Below are 18,531 nucleotides of genomic sequence, written 5' to 3' on the forward strand. Positions count from 1 at the left end.
ACAGATAGACAAAGATAAAATTCTATCTCTGTCTATCTGAGATAGACAAATTTTCAATTGGGACATTAGAGGAATTATTTCCAAGTTCTTTAAGGTAAAATTTGACCTTTTTTGTGTTTGCAACGGTATTTGTTGCAAAATTTTATTGTAAAATTGAATTATTTACCATTTAATTAAAATGTCAAAGCTATTGAAAATATATATGTACAAATATAGCAAAACGTTATTGTATATCAACAAACATTGATAGACATTGATATATATCTATCAATGTATTTGTAATAATCAGTGTATTTTGGTATTTTTGTAAATAAGTTTGCTTATTTTTTTATATTTGAAAACAACCATTGAATGAACTTAAAAAAAAAAAAAAAAAAAAAAAAAAAAAAAAAAAAAGGGGTAAAATTAGGTTAATTCGTGAGAAATGTTTTTTTTTTTCCTATAAAAAATTTTCGATTAGGATCATGAGACCCTTATTTCTTAAGTTCGTACATGAGAAAATAGGGCCTTTACACTATAATTGTCATCTGGCTAGTAAATAAGATTTTTTCAAAAAAGATTATAAATAATCAAAGGGGCGCATTCCGAGAATCGAACTCGGGACCTCTCGCACCCAAAGCGAGAATCATACCACTAGACCAAATGCCCAACTTGTCTAAGTACTTTCCCCTTTTTATATTACTCATATAACAAAGTTAAAGTTAAAAAAAAAATAAAAGAAGTTTAATAAGTCTTCAAACTTCCAATTTTGTATCTAACAAGTTTTTTAACTTCAAAAAATGTCTAATAAGACTCTAAATTTTATATCTAATAATTTTCTAAAACTTACAATTTTTTGTATAATGTTATTGGCCTATTCGAATTTTTTATAATGTATGAACCTATTTGACATAAATTTGAAAGTTCAATGTTTATTAGGTACATTAGACACAGAATTTTTTGACATTTTTAAAATTCATAAACCTATTAGACACAGAATTGAAAGTCTAAGGACTTTTCAGATACAAACATGCATGAATGTTCAATGATTAAACTTGTAATTTAACCTTGATAGATTTTCAAAGGATCAAATGTCGCTTCTTAACAAAATCCTAATCTTCAAGTTTATTCTTCAAAAAACAGAGATCAATTTTGTTCTAATATCTCTCTCACACAATCAAATCTATTCTCCTAATTTCTTTTAATGGACTAGTTTAATGCAACTATTTTAAAGAAAAACCAAATTTGTACTTTTTTAAAAGAAAAAAAAAAATCACACATGCCAAATTGAGTATGGCTCAACTGGCATAGTACATGCAATATTAACCTCGAAGTTAGAAATTCAATTCCCTCACCACATATATTATTTTTTTAAAAAAAAATTATGTACCACAATTTAATAATCATTTACCAAAATTGTAACTTCTTTATTTAGGTTCAGGACTGAAATTTATTTCACAATAATTTACATTCTTATTACACTTGATTTTTTTAGAAGTAAAATGGCTAATAATTATTTTAAAAGTTATAATAATTCTAAACTATACCTAAAATGAGAAAAATAATGACAACTTTTAAAAGTCGGATGAAAAATGAAGCATTAAAAAGTATGAAAAAACTCAATAGAAAAATAAGATGGGAAAATTTTAAAATCGTGCTAAAAAAAGAAAGAAATTATGAGCCGAATCCAATTTGTTTGACATAAAGAATTTAAAAAGAAAATTGAAATAATATTTGGGGCATTCCGAGAATTGAACTCGGGACCTCTCGCACCCTAAGCGAGAATCATACCACTAGACCAAATGCCCTATTGTTGGGAACTATTCAAAGCAACCCTATTTAAGGTAATTCTTTTTAAACCTTTTTAAAAAGTGAAACATTAAAATTAATTAGAAATAATAATTTCAAGGGAAAATAATCTGTTGGTCTTGTTAATGAAATTAAATTTAAAATATATAATAATATACTTTTTACTTTTCATAAAATTTTTCTTCTAATATTAAAAAAACAAATTACTAAAAAAATATATAATGAAGAGGTTCATAAGCTCTATCAATTTTGATGGGCTGACATTTCAAATTTATTAATCTTTTATCTTTTTATTCATAATTTCTTTCAAATTTCCTTGAAAATCTCAACTATTGATATAACTCTCTCAAAACTCTCATAAGTTTACGTTGGGATAAGGTTAGGATAAAGTATCCACTCTTATTCATCTACTACCGACCATTTAGGTTATCACTTAAACATGATCCACTTGTATGTCTTTACTTAAATAAACCGATTAAGGTTCGTGAGCAGAAGTGGGGATCAGACCCAAATCCCAATTTTACATAAGCATACAATTTTAACAAATCATTATGCATTAAATTTAAATTACAACATGCTAAAATGAAATAGAGAAGGGAGGAAAGGAAATAGGAGAGAACTAACCCTTGAAGATCTTTTTCTTCACGTGAATCTCTTCGATCTGGAACAATCACAATAAAAAAAAAATGTAAACCAAAATGGCCATGAACTCGAAATCCTAATTTGGACACCATCAATTAGAGCCTTCCGTATTTTCTAGAATGAGAATCACAAGAGTTTGTTGGCTCTAATATATATGTTCCAAGAAAATGAAAAAATATTGATTCTAAATTAATTGACTTATTGGTATAAAAAAAAAATGGTCTCATTATAGAAAGTCATTTAATTTTTTCCAAAAGATGAGAATTCTAGAATTTTTCTAATATTCATTATACTAAAAAATTATCTAATTGTGAAAAATATGATAAAAATTGGCTAGTTTATTCAAAGGATTTCGATAAATTTTATTATTTTTGTTGTACGTTATTTGGTACCAAATCTAATACATTTCAACTAGCTAATGAAGGAGTTAATGATTGGAAAAATCTTAGTTCTCGGCTTAAAAGTTGGGAAACTAGTAATGAACACGTACCTAATATGAATGCTTGGATTGATTTACAAATTAGATAGTTAAAAATAAAACAATTGAAAAAGATGTTTAATAATTAATTAATAAAAAAATAACATTAAATCTTTTTTAAGGTCAACTATTAAAATATTAAATTATATATAAAAAAAAAAGTAAATGCTTTTTCAAATATATCTATTGCCTATAGAATATTATTAACAATACCTGTAATGGTTTCTTCTGCTTAAAGAAGCTTTTCAAAATTAAAATTAATTAAATCTTATTTAAGGTCAACTATGTCGCAAGAAAGATTAAATGGATTAGTCATATTATCCATTGAAAATGATATATTATGAACTTAGATTAACAAAATCTAATACATAATTTTGCATCTCAAGAGCAAGAAAAATAAATTTTAGATAATATTTTATATATGAAAGTCTCTCCATCAAACTTTTCTCTAAGGCCTCATATGATCTCGAGCTGCCACAATCTCTTTTCCTCTTTTTTTTTTAATATATATATATATATTACATTAATGATTGGTTATTAATAGCAATTATAGTTAAAGCAAAAATCATTTTAATGAACTGCAAATTTTCTAATCTTCTTGAAGAGTATAAAGGTCATTTTTGAAGGCCACAAAAATTCAATTAATAAAACAAGAAAATTTTAAATTTATCAAAGTGGAAATATATTTATATATAACTATAAAACAAGAGAATAAAGAACAAAATAGGGAGAAGAAAAAATAGAGAGTGAATGTATTCTATATTCAACTGTATATCTTAAAGGTCCTAATGACCATTATTTAAAGAGTTTACAAGATATGGAAAGGTAATTATATGGAAAAGATAATGGAGAAAATATTTGGAAATGATATATGGGGATATTAATATCTAAAATTCAAATATTTATATCACTTCCCATTAGATGTCCATAAGGTATAGAATATGCCTCGTCAAAACTTTACTAGGAAAAACCTTGTTAATGAAAAAGAGTACATTATGCATATACTTTAGTAACTGTCTCATTAAAAACCTTGCTATGAAAACTCTATGAGACAAAACCTAGTCAAAGGAAAAAGAGTGCAACACCTTTATTCCTATTGGGTTTTATGCCCTCAAGCTCGTAGATAGTAAATGTAATTAATTGATCATCATCAATAAAGAGTTATCAATGTTATTTCAATAAATATTATTGATTGTGTTACGTCATTAATAAAGAATTATCGATGTTATTTCAATAAATGTTATTGATTGTGTTGTATTCTATTTTGTCTTAATAACCTTAATCCAATAAACTAACATCCAAGGTTGTCTTATGAGTCTTGAACAATATGTGGAGACATACAGGGACCAATGTTCAAGATACACCCTAAAGGGTCTATAGTATAAGGATAAGATTGAGTACCTTATCCTGATGACGTTATGGATACAACCCCCTCTTTGTATTTGATTCAAACGCAATGATCCAACACGTTCGTGTAGGTGACATGCAAGTGAGGGTATCCTATGCAATGAGTTCGCATAAGACTAGACCGCGATATAGTAACCATTAGATATATCTCCTTTCCACGAACGAAAAACAAAAATGGTCACCAGCACAAGATTTTCCTATGTATTCTCCTTAGAGTTGAGAATTACAAGAGTGTGTGGGCTCTATAATTAATTTTTAGGAGGGAGAGCTTTTCTCTGAGAGAAGAAATTTTAAGGGAAGAAGTTCTGTGTATGTGTTTTTTTTTTTTTACACATACAATATAAAAGAGTTCTTTATTCTTTATTTATCTATTTTGTAAGAAATGAGTATTTGGAGTAGAACGAGCCAAATTTGAAGTAAAAAGATCAAAATACTTTTAGAGCAATCAAACTTTGACCCAAGATAAAGAATAAGTCAAAAGAGGGTTAAGTGCGGAGCAAGGGCAGCACGACACATCTTTCCAAGAGGTTTTTTTGCAATTTTCTGTCATCCACATCTTTAGTGTGTTATTAGAAAATTCTAACTGTAGTCCGTCATTGTTTGGGCGGTCATGGAAAGGCAGCTTCGGAACGTCCAAATAACGATTTTTAAAGAGGAATTTTGAGGATTATGGGATCTACAAAGGTAAAAACCGTTCATCCCTTTGTTTCTCCTTTTATTGCATGTTAAGTATGTTGTTTATACTATTTATGTTCTGTTTAGCTTGTTTTTTTTTTTTTCCTTAAAAATGAAAAAATCAAATGCAAGATGATCCTAATGCTTTCGCTCAGGATTCTATCCCTACAATTTCCCCTCATGAAAAAATCACTATATAACTCTTGGTTTTCACATGCAAATATAGTGTGTTAACTTCTCAAATGTTGTTGTAGGTAACATCTTTGTTAATAAATCTTCCAAGTCATCTTCTATAGAAATTTGTTGAATAGTGATGTCGCCTATTTTATGCCTTATCATCTTCAAATAAGAACACTATTGGTTTGCCTCGTAGAATTATCAAGATTTTAGCATGATTTAAAGTTAGTCATTATGATCTGTTTCATAGGCTGTCATAAAATAAAAATATATATATATCTCCATGTATTAAGTTACCTGTTTAAGGTCTAGCTCATATGGGTTAGATACATAACCTGCATCTTCACAACCTATTAGATCATAGTTATATTTATTAGAATAAAATAAATCCATATAAGCTAATCCTCAAATAAAATATAATATATATTTAACTCTACTCCAATATCTTTCTTTTGGAGGAATATTATATTTAGGTAACAAAATTACTAAAAATACTACATCAGGTAGTGTATTGACTCGTAAAAATGTGTAAGTACACTAACTTCTAAAAAAATTATGGTTCTTCAGGACCTAATATTCATCATTATCTTTCTGAGATCAGATGATATATCTTTTTCACATCGAGTTAATGAACCATCATAGGAGTATTCAATGATTTACGTAATTCATAAAAGATCTTTTAAGTATAACTTGATGCAATTCCATTTTCTTTATGCTTTATTTGCAAACTATGACAAAACTTATCATCCCAGTTTCTTTCTTAAGAAACTCTGTTGCTTTTGAAATCTCTTCAGAAGTTTCTACTCAAATCATCAACATATATAGTAAATCTCAAGTTGTGATTTCTTTATAAAAGCATATGGACAAATAAGGTAATTTTATACCCTCATATGAACAAATATTTAATAAGCTGACTATATCACATGCGTCAGGAATGTTTTATGAGAATCTATATGATATATATATATATATATATATATATATATATATACACACACACACACATACACACATACATATATACATAGATAGATATAGGCCTATAGCATAAGCAGGATCAGAACCAATTTTAGTTTCACAGAGAATAAAAATTATAGAGAATAAAATTATGCATTTTTAATAAAAATTTACAGCATGCAAAATAACAATGTTAGAGAAGAAATTAGGGTTCAGTCACACTTACCCTTGAAGCCAATAATTCTTCACAATCTTCTCTCCACGAACGTTCACGAATGAAAAACAAAAATGGTCACCACCACAAGATTTTCCTCTGTATTCTACTTAGAGTTGAGAATTACAGGAGCATATGGGCTCTAAAATTTATTAGGCATTTCCGTTATACGATAGTACTGTATTATCTCGCACTTGCTTATCGTCTACATGAATCGTTATCCTCCATCCTCTATTAAACTCACCAAAGCCCACTCTTTGGGTTTTCACGCCGAGGATACCTGGGTTTCACTAGTGGTGGTGTCGTCCCCGCTATAGTGTTAATGTAAGTACTGATCGTGTTGTTGCAGTCGACATACCCGTCGGGTGTTGGTAGATCTGTTGGAGGGTTTCCGCTGCATTGGGTTCAGATGTTCGAAGAGAGCCTTCAACTGGTGTGAACCTTTTTCTCTGTTATTTATTGTATTATGAGCATGCCTTTAATTTGATTAGTATGCATAACTATATGTGTTGAATATATATCTTTTGTGTTTCGGTCACTGTGAAATCAGAGCGATCTGAACACGCTCATGGAACTCTCGGTATGAGATCCTTCAATTGGTATCAGAGCCAGGTTAATGATACTCCGATTTAATCTGTTGCAACGAAATAACATATACATTCATGGTGGGTGCATTTCTATGCTATTTTAATTGTTATATCTTCTGTGGATGTGTTGGATTAATGGATATTTTCGAGATGTTAAGCCTCGGTTTGTTTAAATCCTTTTACATTTGCGGTTGTTTGTAAAGGCCCCTGCATTTTTGGGCATAAATAATCGTTATGAGTCTGTATTCAAAGTTTTGTTTGAAGTCTTGAGTCATTCGTCGAAGTCCTGGGTAAAGGTTTCGGCTCATCGAGGAAGGAGGCGATCTAGGGTTGATCGCATCGTGCAGAAGATGTTCTACACGATCGCTGTCCATCGCAACGTAAAGATGAAGGAGTGTGCGATCGTGATTGAACGCATCGGTTAAACGATAGGGTATGCGATCAAGAGTTGGTCGCATTGGGTTGACGATCGGATATGCAATCGATGAGTATCGTTTAAGGCGAGCGCACGTTAGACAATCGTTTAGGTCAGCAAGCTTCATCGCTTAGTAACTAACTAAACGATCGCTTAGCATCGCAAGGTAAATTATTTACCAAGTTGCACGCGTCGGTTAGATGATGAGACGCTCGCGTATCGTTTAAAGTGTGCGCGCTAGACAATCGTTTAGGTCAGCAAGCTTCATCGCTTAGTAACTGACTAAATGATCGGTTAGTAACGCAAGGTAAATCGTTTACCTGTCGTCGCGCTACACAATCGCATGGACGGTCAGGCTTCACAGTCTTGTCGTCGTCTATGCGATCGTTTGTTTATGCTCCTATCGTCTAGTGCGCACTGAACGATCGTCTACCTACTGAAGTTTGCTACATGATGAAGACTTCCTGGTAGTTCAAGACCCGGTTTCGCTTGTGAACCAGTTTGCTCGATGAAAAACGTAATAGATAGGGTTTTTCATTCCGGTTTTTCTTGTAAAGGCTCATCTGGTCCATTAATCCTTTGTTTATTACATGTGATGTATGTTTCTATATGTCATATGGTATGTACATATAGTAAATCCCACCTTAGGTTATGCAATGGTCATGCATCATCTCTTTATTGTAATTGTTATAATTTAGAGAAGCATGATTTTAATTATGTAAGAGTATGATCATGCATCATATAATATAAGAGTTATATTAATGCATGCCTAAAAAGCATGCACCATCTTTATATTATAATTGTTATAGTATAAGGGTGAATGACAACATGTTTGCTGAGTTGTTAAGCGTTATATAAAAGTTATATAGTATTGACCGGACATTGCATGAAGCATGACACATAGGTTAATTTATAAATGTTATAAACGCCTCGTTGTGCGCAATATTTTTTAGTTGTTTCTTTTTAAGAGTTAAAGAGAAATTAGAACTAAAAGAAATAAGAAAGATATGCATGCTTACTTAGGTTTAATTCATGGTTTTAAAATGTTTAAAACTTGGATCACATAGACCTAAGATCACGGTTCTAATATGATTAGTAACCCTAATGCTTTAATCTTTTAATCAGTTTAATAGGATTAAATTGGCTAATAAAAGGATAAAGTGTAGCAAATCTATCTATAAGGCACCTTTTGTCTATGGCGGGTTCTGTCTAGGCTGGGGTATTTAAGTTGACGAAAACGTAACACCCCTATATGGGAATTTACCTGGAAAGGTGAATTAGATATATTATTTTTTAAAAGAGTTATTTATTCTTTATTTATCTATTTTATAAGAAATGAGTATTTGGAGTAGAACGAGCCAAATTTGAAGTAAAAAGATCAAAATACTTTTAGAGCAATCAAACTTTGACCCAAGATAAAGAATAAGTCAAAAGAGGGTTAAATGCAGAGCAAGGGCAGCACGACACATCTTTCCAAGAGGTTTTTTTTGCAATTTTTCTGTCGTCCACATCTTTAGTGCGTTATTAGAAAATTCTAACTGTCATCCGTCATTGTTTGGGCGGTCATGGAAAGGAGCTTTGGAACGTCCAAAACACAATTTTTAAAGAGCGTCATAATGTCAAAATTTAGTACGATTTAGTTATGCGATTAGTGTCACCGTCGGATTTGGATTTCCAGTATGATGTCGTACTTTTGTTGATATTCCAAACGAAATTGTAAAATTAGCTAAGAGTCAATTGTTGGTAAGTTTATAAGTTTGTTCTTTTAGATTGTCATGAACATCATATATGATAATTAATTCTTACTTCTTATGTAGCCTCATTTCGTGCTTGATTTATCCCATAAACCACTTAATAATTTTATAGAACATCAAATGTAAAACTCGTTCAAAGAATTCAGAGCAGGTTTGCACTGACATTACAAGAAATGTAACAACCCTCAGCAAGCACGTGCCAACCCGCCTAGTTGGATTAAGAATAGACTAGAAGGTTGACATTTTTTGTGTGACTGCTTCGAGAGTGAAGAGTTTCAGGTTAGAATGATTTAAGGCATATATCATTTGCTTCATTTACTATTATAGAATATCTTTTCATTTTTTTTTTCTTTGTTTGGTTCGAATGTAGGAAATTTCAGAGACGAACAGGAAGAATAGAGAGAAATTACCATTCGACCATGTAGGCAAATCGAAGTCGTTTCTGCAAATTCAATCTGAACTGTAGGAAAAGCAAGGTCGAGAAGTAGGACGTGTATTTAAAGAAACACACTCTAAAGGTGGCAAGTGCATGAATTAGACAACTGAGGATGCACATGTAACCAATTTTGTTTTATTTTCATTTTGTTTTTCTTTTCTAAGTTCAGTCGCTCGTACTTACACACTTAATTAATATGTGCAACATAAAATATTAGAATTACAATCCAACCCCACTCCAGAAGGTTCCCAACCACTAACAGGGGATGAAATCTGTGAGACAGTTTTGGGTAGACGACCCGGATTTGTAAAAGGCCTAGGTTAGAGCCCTAAACCTAAGTCAAGAAGAGGTAGCAACTCATCGAGTTTGTCATCTACTCAAGGGACGGAAAGTAGAGAGGTGAGGGAGTTGAAAGCCAATTTCGAACAGTCTCAATCGAAGATTAAGGAACTTGAAGATGTTCAAAAACAAATGAGAGAGGATCATGCAAGACAAATGGAATAAATGAAAAAAAAAATGATTGAAAACATGATACAATCACAAAAAGGAGGGTCATCGAATTAGGTATGATTACTTCATTATCTAGTTGTCTAATATGTTGCTATCATGCAGTTATGGTAGCAATGTAGTTATGTCTTACTAGTAGCTTTATGTGGATGAATTGTTGGCTATCCTACAGTTATGATAGTCAAACAACTGGATTTTGATATATTTTTTGTCGTTATTGTGTGTTTGTGGATTTTTATAAAGTTTGAATGTTGTGGGGGTGGGTTGAGTTTGGTTATAATTGTTTTAGTTGGGAAAGTTGAAGTTTTTTATGTATTTGTGGATACTTATGACGTTTGAACATTGTGGGGGTGGGTAGAGTTTGTTATGATTGTTTTAGGCGAAAGTTGGAGTTTTTTGTATCTAGATGTTTATGAAGTTTGAATGTTGTGGGGGTGAGTTGAGATTGGTTATACTCGTTTTAGAATTGAACTTGGAGTTTTTTTTGTTTATTTATGAAAGTTTATGACATCTGAATGTTTTTGTTTTATTGTAGGACACTAAAATTGGAATTGAGAAAAGTTGCAATATCTGCGTTATACTCGTCTAGTACTTGGCTATACTTGTCCGAGTCGTGCGTCCACCGTCGTCCAGGTCGCGTGTCCACTGTGGTCTGAGTCTCTCAGTCTCTCTCCAAGAAGAAACCACCATTTAGTCGACGGTCTTTGAAGAAAATGGCGTGGGTTTTAGATTAGTGGAGATATGGAGAAGAAAGAAAAGAGAGAAATATCAATTTTAGATAAGAAAATGGTGGGGGATTGTAGAGGAGCAGAGATGGAGAAGATCTAGGGTTTCCAAACTTTGGAGATATTTTTTATGATTTATTTATGTTAGAAAAAACGGTCATATATTTTACCATGAAGGTGTAGATGTGAACACCAACCTGATTTTCTTATCCTTTCAAATTCAATATTTTAATAGAAAATTATTATTGAAAATTCATTAAAATTTTGAGAAAATTTAATCTCGAAACTCAAAATTTAAGTATTGAGCCATGTAAATGCTTTATAATAATATAAAAATACTTTGTAATACAAAAGAGCTAAATACTTTGAACTCGAGTTTACACTTAGTTTCTACTTTTGTATAACTCTGTTTTCTACTGATACATCCAAGTCCATCATTTTCCCTTTTTTCTATGATATGATTTCTCGTCATCGTCAAATACTCTATTCTTCTGAAGAACCAAAAAAAAAAAAAAAAAAAAAAAAAACATAAAACACCAAAGACTTGAAATGTAGAACGCATGGTGCAAAATGTAACATGAATGCAATGACTGTGATGATTAATTAGATATCAAATTTCATTTATCCTCGACGTACTTATAAGGTTTGGCATAAGGTTTGGAAGCCTTGATGTGATTGGCTCGAGTGTTGCATTGTCTTTCTCTAGAGATTCAATCTCTTCCTTAATTAGTGATTTTCCTCTTCAATCAGCCACTGGAGCCATCGAAGACGAAATAGAAATGGGACTATGAAACATGAAAACGTTAGAAAAGAAAAAAGAAAGGTTGGAAAACTCATCGTCCATTGCAATTTCTCCTCTTTCTTATTTTGTCGTCAAGTAAAGAGATTGCTAACTAAGTACTAAAGAGCATAGTGGAATGCATAAAGCCCAAGATGCAGATCAGTAGTTTTTCCATCAAATATTTTTTATAAAAAGGAAAATTGGAAAAAATAGCAAAACTTAAATCGAAAATAAATAAGAATTTTAGCAACTTGCATGTGCCACATCTTTCCTTTAATCCGATATATAATGCCCTCAATGTAGTTGTATATCTGGTTGGCAATTCAAATCTCATACTTACCTAATTTTTCTCCTTCATCAAAATTTTGAATATTTAAATTTTAGTATATATTTTTTAAATTTCAGATTATTTTTCCTATTATATAAATTCATGAATTCAACAATTTGATCTAATGTAGGTACCAGGTTTTGATTCAACTTCACTCACACTCCAATTTGATTGAATCAAAACCCGGTACTAACATAAACCCATTCACCAAGAATCCAACATAATTCATCAATCTCTCTTTTAGAGACAAATATTTGACCTTAGCATTAGAAGGGGCTGCGCGAACGCAGGCCCCTACTACCACAAATTATGACGCAGGCTCTGCCACTTTGGACAGACCTTAGACGGGCACCCCTCCTCAAAGTGCAATGAAGGTCACCAATCCAGGCAATGAGCCTTACGGATCGCCCATTCACCCCATCCAGGTAAGTATGTTGCCCATTCCCTCTCGCTTCTCTTTTATAGGCCCCTCGTGCACCTACCTCGATGCGTTTTTTCGATGTGGGACAAGTATAACCAAATTAAGCTGCCTCCCTCCTTATCCTTCTCGTTTCAACCACTAGGTTGGTAAATTGAATGAAATTTTGAAATGGGATGAATAAGTAATCAGGATTGTTGTTTGGTTTAATACTCCACCCTTGTGCTTCTTCCTTCTCCTCTTGGGTGTGTTAGTCAATTTCTCAATAATACCTTTGGCAATTTCCATCTTCGTGAACCGACCACAAAACTCACCTTCTTCCAATTGTTCAACTCCCTTCCCCAGTCAATCATCGCCACTCGTCCTCCATTTCTTTAGGAAGAGCACCAACATGATGGACAAAAACCACGAGTGTAAAATATATCTATTGTGTTTTCATTACATGATGATACAAGCAAAAACTATACTTCTTAATTTTCAAATTTTGGGTCAAACACCTTATTTGCTATGAAATTTGGGGAAACAAGTATTGTAAATTGTTGATATACAACCACACAATTAAACTTTTTAAAGTTGATTAATCACAGCTCTTTCAACTTGAAAATTTGTTGACATTGGACCTTAACACTATAAAAATGTTATGATGAACTCAAATTTGTTACCTCAATTTTTTGTTTTCTTAAATTAGGATGTGTAATTTTTTTTAATGATTGATACTATAATTTTGAAATGCTTAACAAAAATTGGGAAATTTGTATAGTTACGAGAGTATGATTGTAACAATCCTATAATTTAGGTAAGGTAGAAACGGTTCAGTTCAGTTTCAATTTCGGTTTTGGCATTTTAAAAAAATCCATGTTATATTCTTTTTTTAATTAAAAACGGTTCGGTTCGGTTCGGTTCGGTTTTAAATTCGATTTTGTTCTTTAAATTAAAAGCAGTTCGGTTTTACTCTTTTTTTTAAATATATATTAGTTAAAAACGGTTTAGTTCGGTTTCAAATTTGGTTTTCGAAAGTGAAACCGAACCAAACCAAATTAATTTGGTTTCAAAATTTCTTCAAATCGGATCGAACCGCATTTTTCGATTTCATTGAGTTTTCGGTTCGGTTCGGTTTTTGCGATTTGATTGACCACCCCTAAATTCAGGAGTAATCTTTATATTTTACGATATTTAAAAGTTTTCATAAGTTTTTAAGGGGATTGATCAAATTAAAAAGGTTGGAGAGCACGATTATAACAACTTCTATAGTTTGTTTCTTGTAATCTTTTGATTCCTACATTATTTTATCCTAATATTTTTATTATCTAATATTTTATTCGACTATATTCATAATTAGGTGATACTTTTGCATCATTTATGAAGATACTTGCTTTTAAAACACTCTAAATACATCTTAAACATGTTAGGCACTCGATTTGAAAGATTCGAAACTCATAACTTTAAAGAAATCTCAAAAAAAAAAAAAAAAAAAAATTAACAATTTAAAAAGAGAGAGAGAAGTTAGTAAGTGAACAAATAATGAGATTAAAAGCATAAAAGAAGTCCCTCTAAATAGGGTAGATACAAGAGAATTATGGCTCAAAAGAATCCCAAGCAAATGGGTAATTATATATATATATATATATATATATATAAGAGAGAGAGTCCAAAGGCTAATAATAATAAATCAAAAGTCCCAAACAAGACATGGGCTAATAATAATCAAAATGAAATGAAATATAGAGCAATAACCAAAAAGAAGAATAATGAAAAAGGGCAACACATAGACAGCAAAAAGAGGGGGCACTGCAAAAGGAAGAAAGACATATTATATCAAACTATGTCCAACCCCTTTCTTGTTCCTAAAGCATCAAAATTACATATCCCATTCCAATCAATATGCTCCCCACCATACTCTCCTTTCTCCAAACTTTTTCGACTCCGCTCTGCAATAATGTTCGTCGATTCAATATGTCGTGAATTAAATGAATATAATGACTAACCAAAAACATCACCTATAGAATTAAATGAATAAGAAAAGCATGCATCTTTTACTTTAAAATGTGTATAATAGGGGCCTCTATTTTTCTCTTTTTTTTTGGACAATACGTGGAGTGGGGGAATTTAATCTTTGATTTTGAGGTTGATAATACAAACTTATGTTAGTTGAACTATGCTCTTGTTGGCTTAAACTTTTAATTTTATGTCTTGTATATACATATAAATGTTTTGTTGAAATTGTTTGATAAAATTTTGTGTCATATGCAAAACTTTAGAAAGTAGCTGATCTATCAAATTAGATTGAATTTATATGTAATAAGAGCTTACACTTTCAATTTTGTGTGTAGTAGATTCGTGAATTTTAAAAGATGTTGAATAGGAACAATTATGTATTAGATAGATACAAAATTGAAAATTCATAAACTTATTAAATACTTTTTAGAATCAAAATTGTTAAATACTTCAAAAGTTTGGAACTCTCTAAACTTGTAATTTATATGTTACATAAAAACATATAATAACCTTTTATTCCAATTCAACACTATGTGGAATTGGAAAATTCTAATTCTGCCAACAAGAACGTAGCTTAATTGACATATTGTTCATATTATCAACTTCGTAGTCGGAGGTTCGATTCCTATACTCCACACTTTAATTACAATACATTTGCAAATATATATATTTCTTGATTTTTTTAAAAAAATCAATATTATAGTCAGGGGTTTAATTCTCCTACCCTACAAAATATCAAAAGAAATGGAGAAAATTTTTCGATGAAGAAATTGATACCAGCAAATTTCTTGGCGGGAATGAGAAATGAAATTGGGAGATGCCAGGGAGAAGTTTAATGTTTGATAAATGGTATAATTGTCGGTTTTTAAAGGTAGTTTTGAGAAATTATTTTACTAATTATATCAATTTAAGAGTCTAATGAAAATAATTATAAATCTGGTACAATATTTTTTTAATAAAATCTAAAGGAGAGCGTAAATTGATATACAGTTGCTACTTTAGAAATTTAACTATATATTTCATAGAGCTCGAAGTATAACTTATATTTTTCATTAAAATTACACTAGAGTGTGAATAACCTTAGTTTTTAGTTCAAGAATATAAAGATTTGAATTATGTTCCAAGTTTAGCAACCAAATCCAAAATTTAAGGTGTATTTTGTTTATCATATTAACGTTTGGGATGATGAGAAAAAGACTTACATTGTCGTTCTGAGATGGGGTAGGGAGATTCAGGGCCAGCAGGTCCTGGAGCCTCCGCTGACGGCGCTGGCGGGCTCGAGACAGGGGACGGACCCGGAGCCGCCTTTACCTTCTTCTTGCTGGGTGCAGGGCCGGAACCGCCGCCGGTGGGGACGTCAATGGTGCAGGCGGTGGAGTTGCCGGTGGTGGGGTTGCAGGTGGAGGAGTCGCCGGTGGCGGAGAAGCCGGTGGAGGAGTGGCTGGAGGTGGGGAAGCTGGAGGAGGAGACGCCGGTGGTGGGAGGCCGGAGGTGGAGTCGCCGGTGGTGGGGAAGCCGGAGGAGGAGACGCGCGGTGGTGGGGAAGTGGAGGAGGAGTGACCGGAGGTGGTGTTACGGGAGCGGAGTTGCAGGAGGGGGAGCTGAAACAGGGGGAGGAGTGTGGGGGTGGGCGGAGTAGGGGGTGGGTGGGAGGACTGGAGGGAGACTGAGCTCCGGCGACGGCGAAAGGCAATGAAAATGAAAGTGAAACACAACAAAACTTGACGACGATCCATCATTCTTCTTGTTTGTGTTCAGAAGATGATGAGCGTTTGAGAGGGAAATCAAAAGAGTGGAGAGAATAAATAGACGATTTAGGAAATGGAGGGCATTTTAGGTAATTTCACTTCCAATAAACATACCAAAGCAAGAAATTTTGAATTTGATGATCCACACAACATGTGGCCAACCGCCACCCTCTACCAAACATATCTCACGAATCCGATTGTCGGTGGGGCCATAGACAAACCACGGTTTGCTTCAACATGCAATGTAGGACTGCCACGTGTCTCGGTTCTATTTGAAGCTATGACGACGTATTCACCTCATCTAACACAAGACTATATTTTCCACTTAAATCACATTTACGAATCTTAATAAAAATTGGTATAATCACAATCTAATAGGCTACAATCACAAACGTAATTCGATTGTTTTTTTATCATGTTTATAATCTATCACATTTATTACTATAATTACCGTTTAATCTAAATGATAATGGTAATAGTAAGATAACACTAAATGTGACAAATTCATACTTCTCATACCGTAACAGTAACAATAACGATAACAATAATGATATCGACTAATAGATTCCATGTAATACTGAAATGCGATTGAATTGATCACCTTTCATGCCACAATTGGATTGTGTTTTTCGATTGTAAACTTCAAAGTTGATCCCACTCATTATGATTATAAAACACGGATAAACAATAACAAACGTAATCAAATAGGGTCCACTTTTTATATTACCATTGATTTATTACATTTTCCTAGGGGATGTAAACATGACCTAAGTGGATTCATAAAGATGAGTGCACATTTTATGCAACAAAACTTTTCATCTATGCAAGCATTTTCAGGTAGGAGGAGAATGGAAGACTCCCTTCATTTATTGTTTGTCACATTAAGATTTTTCGTCGAGATCCAATTTACATTAAAATAAAGTATTTATAAACAAGGCATTATTCTTTTTGCATAGTTCCAATGTGAATTGACATGTAGTTCAAAGTCTCTCACACTCTTTTATTGTAATAAAAAACCGATTTGTGAATAAAGAGAGGGAATATTCTTATAGGACAAATATTTGAGTGCATCATGCATTACACTCATCTTTGCATCAGTTTTATTTTTAAGATATTGTAAAAATGAAAAATATAGAAAAATAATTATAGACCATGATTAGATAATCGTCGGATGAGTTTACATGTAATTGGGTGTAACTTAGAATACATCATTTTGGTTATATCATCTTCCCAACTGTGAGTTTCTCTGTCACATCCCCTTTCTTTAAAAAAAAAAAAAAATGAAAAAAGAAAAAAAGAAAAAAAAGAAAAAGAGAACAAGAGAAGCATTTCCATAATGTCGATTGGGAATGGGACCTTCCACGTGCTGATCCATGATTAGAACAATTCATGTTTAAGTTAAATTATTGCAATCACCAAATTGTTTCCTTTCTTTTTCTTTTTCTTTTAAATAACAAAATGTATATATGAGTGTAAGTACATTATTGTTCGAGTTAATTTATTAACCAATCAATAATTGTGTAACAATTTTTCTATAATTATATCTATGTCCTATAGTACATAAATATATATATATATATATACGTACGTATGTATATGTTAGCAAATTAATTAATTGGTCATATAGGATATTTCACCTAAAAGTGTAGTTGGTTTGTATATATTGAACATTTGAGAAAAATGATACTCAAAATAGTTGTTTTGAAGTATAAAAAAATGATCAAAATATTTACAAAATATAACAAAATTTCAGAATCTGTCAATAATATATACTGAAAGACTTCTATCAATATCTATCAGTGATATTGATAAACACTATTCTATCAGTATCTATTATTGATAGATTCTGAAATTTATTATATCTTGTAAATATTTCAATAATTTTGTCATTTGAAATAGTTTTTCTACTCAAAATGGTATTTATTATTAAAAAAGAAGAGTAAGAAGTAAAGAATAGGAAAAAAAAAAATTAGATATCCGTACTTTGAGTTTCTTTTTATTATAGACCGTGTAATTTTGTAAAAATTTATTTTTAGCCTATTATTTTAAAGAAATATTAAAATTCTTTCATATATAGTTAGTTTAATTTATTGTTGATTTAAAAAAAAATCTTTATCAACATGTTCCTTTTATAATTAATGAAGAGATATTCATATATAGTGTCTTATGTAAATTATTTTGATTATTTAACCATTTTCTGTTTAAATTAATTGTGAATGACTAAATTTAAGATTTGTTAAAAGAACAACAACCACAATTATACAATTGAAAATATAAAGACTAAAGTAGAATGAAATGTAGTACACAGATAAAAAAGATATTTTTTTAGTACAAATTATTAACACGATCATATGTCAATTGAGTTATGTTTAGTTTGAAAAAAAAAATATTTTAACAAAACATATATAAAAAATAATATAAAAACTTATGAAAAAGAAACAACACACCAATCAAAATTTAATGTCATAAACTTTCGGAGTTGATTGGGGCGACAGTTGG

At 31.5% G+C, this 18,531-nt stretch overlaps 1 long non-coding RNA gene and 3 other non-coding genes across 4 annotated transcripts; all 4 read right to left on the reverse strand.

Annotated features, from left to right (window-relative positions):
* Positions 1 to 576: 576 nt before the first annotated feature.
* Positions 577 to 648, reverse strand: TRNAP-UGG. Its single transcript has one exon. It is a non-coding gene; the product is annotated as a tRNA-Pro (tRNA).
* Positions 649 to 1,715: 1,067 nt separating this feature from the next.
* On the reverse strand, positions 1,716 to 1,787 carry TRNAP-AGG. Its single transcript has one exon. It is a non-coding gene; the product is annotated as a tRNA-Pro (tRNA).
* A 10,353-nt stretch (positions 1,788 to 12,140) lies between these two features.
* On the reverse strand, positions 12,141 to 12,304 carry LOC120078903. The gene has a single exon (XR_005482178.1). It is a non-coding gene; the product is annotated as a U1 spliceosomal RNA (small nuclear RNA).
* Positions 12,305 to 13,863: 1,559 nt separating this feature from the next.
* On the reverse strand, positions 13,864 to 16,038 carry LOC120077587. Its single transcript, XR_005481791.1, has 2 exons — positions 15,487 to 16,038; positions 13,864 to 14,217 (listed from the first exon to the last, which is right to left on the reverse strand). It is a non-coding gene; the product is annotated as an uncharacterized LOC120077587 (long non-coding RNA).
* Positions 16,039 to 18,531: the final 2,493 nt, after the last annotated feature.

Source organism: Benincasa hispida, chromosome 5 (genome assembly GCF_009727055.1).
Source record: "Benincasa hispida cultivar B227 chromosome 5, ASM972705v1, whole genome shotgun sequence".
Taxonomy (NCBI): Eukaryota; Viridiplantae; Streptophyta; class Magnoliopsida; order Cucurbitales; family Cucurbitaceae; genus Benincasa; species Benincasa hispida.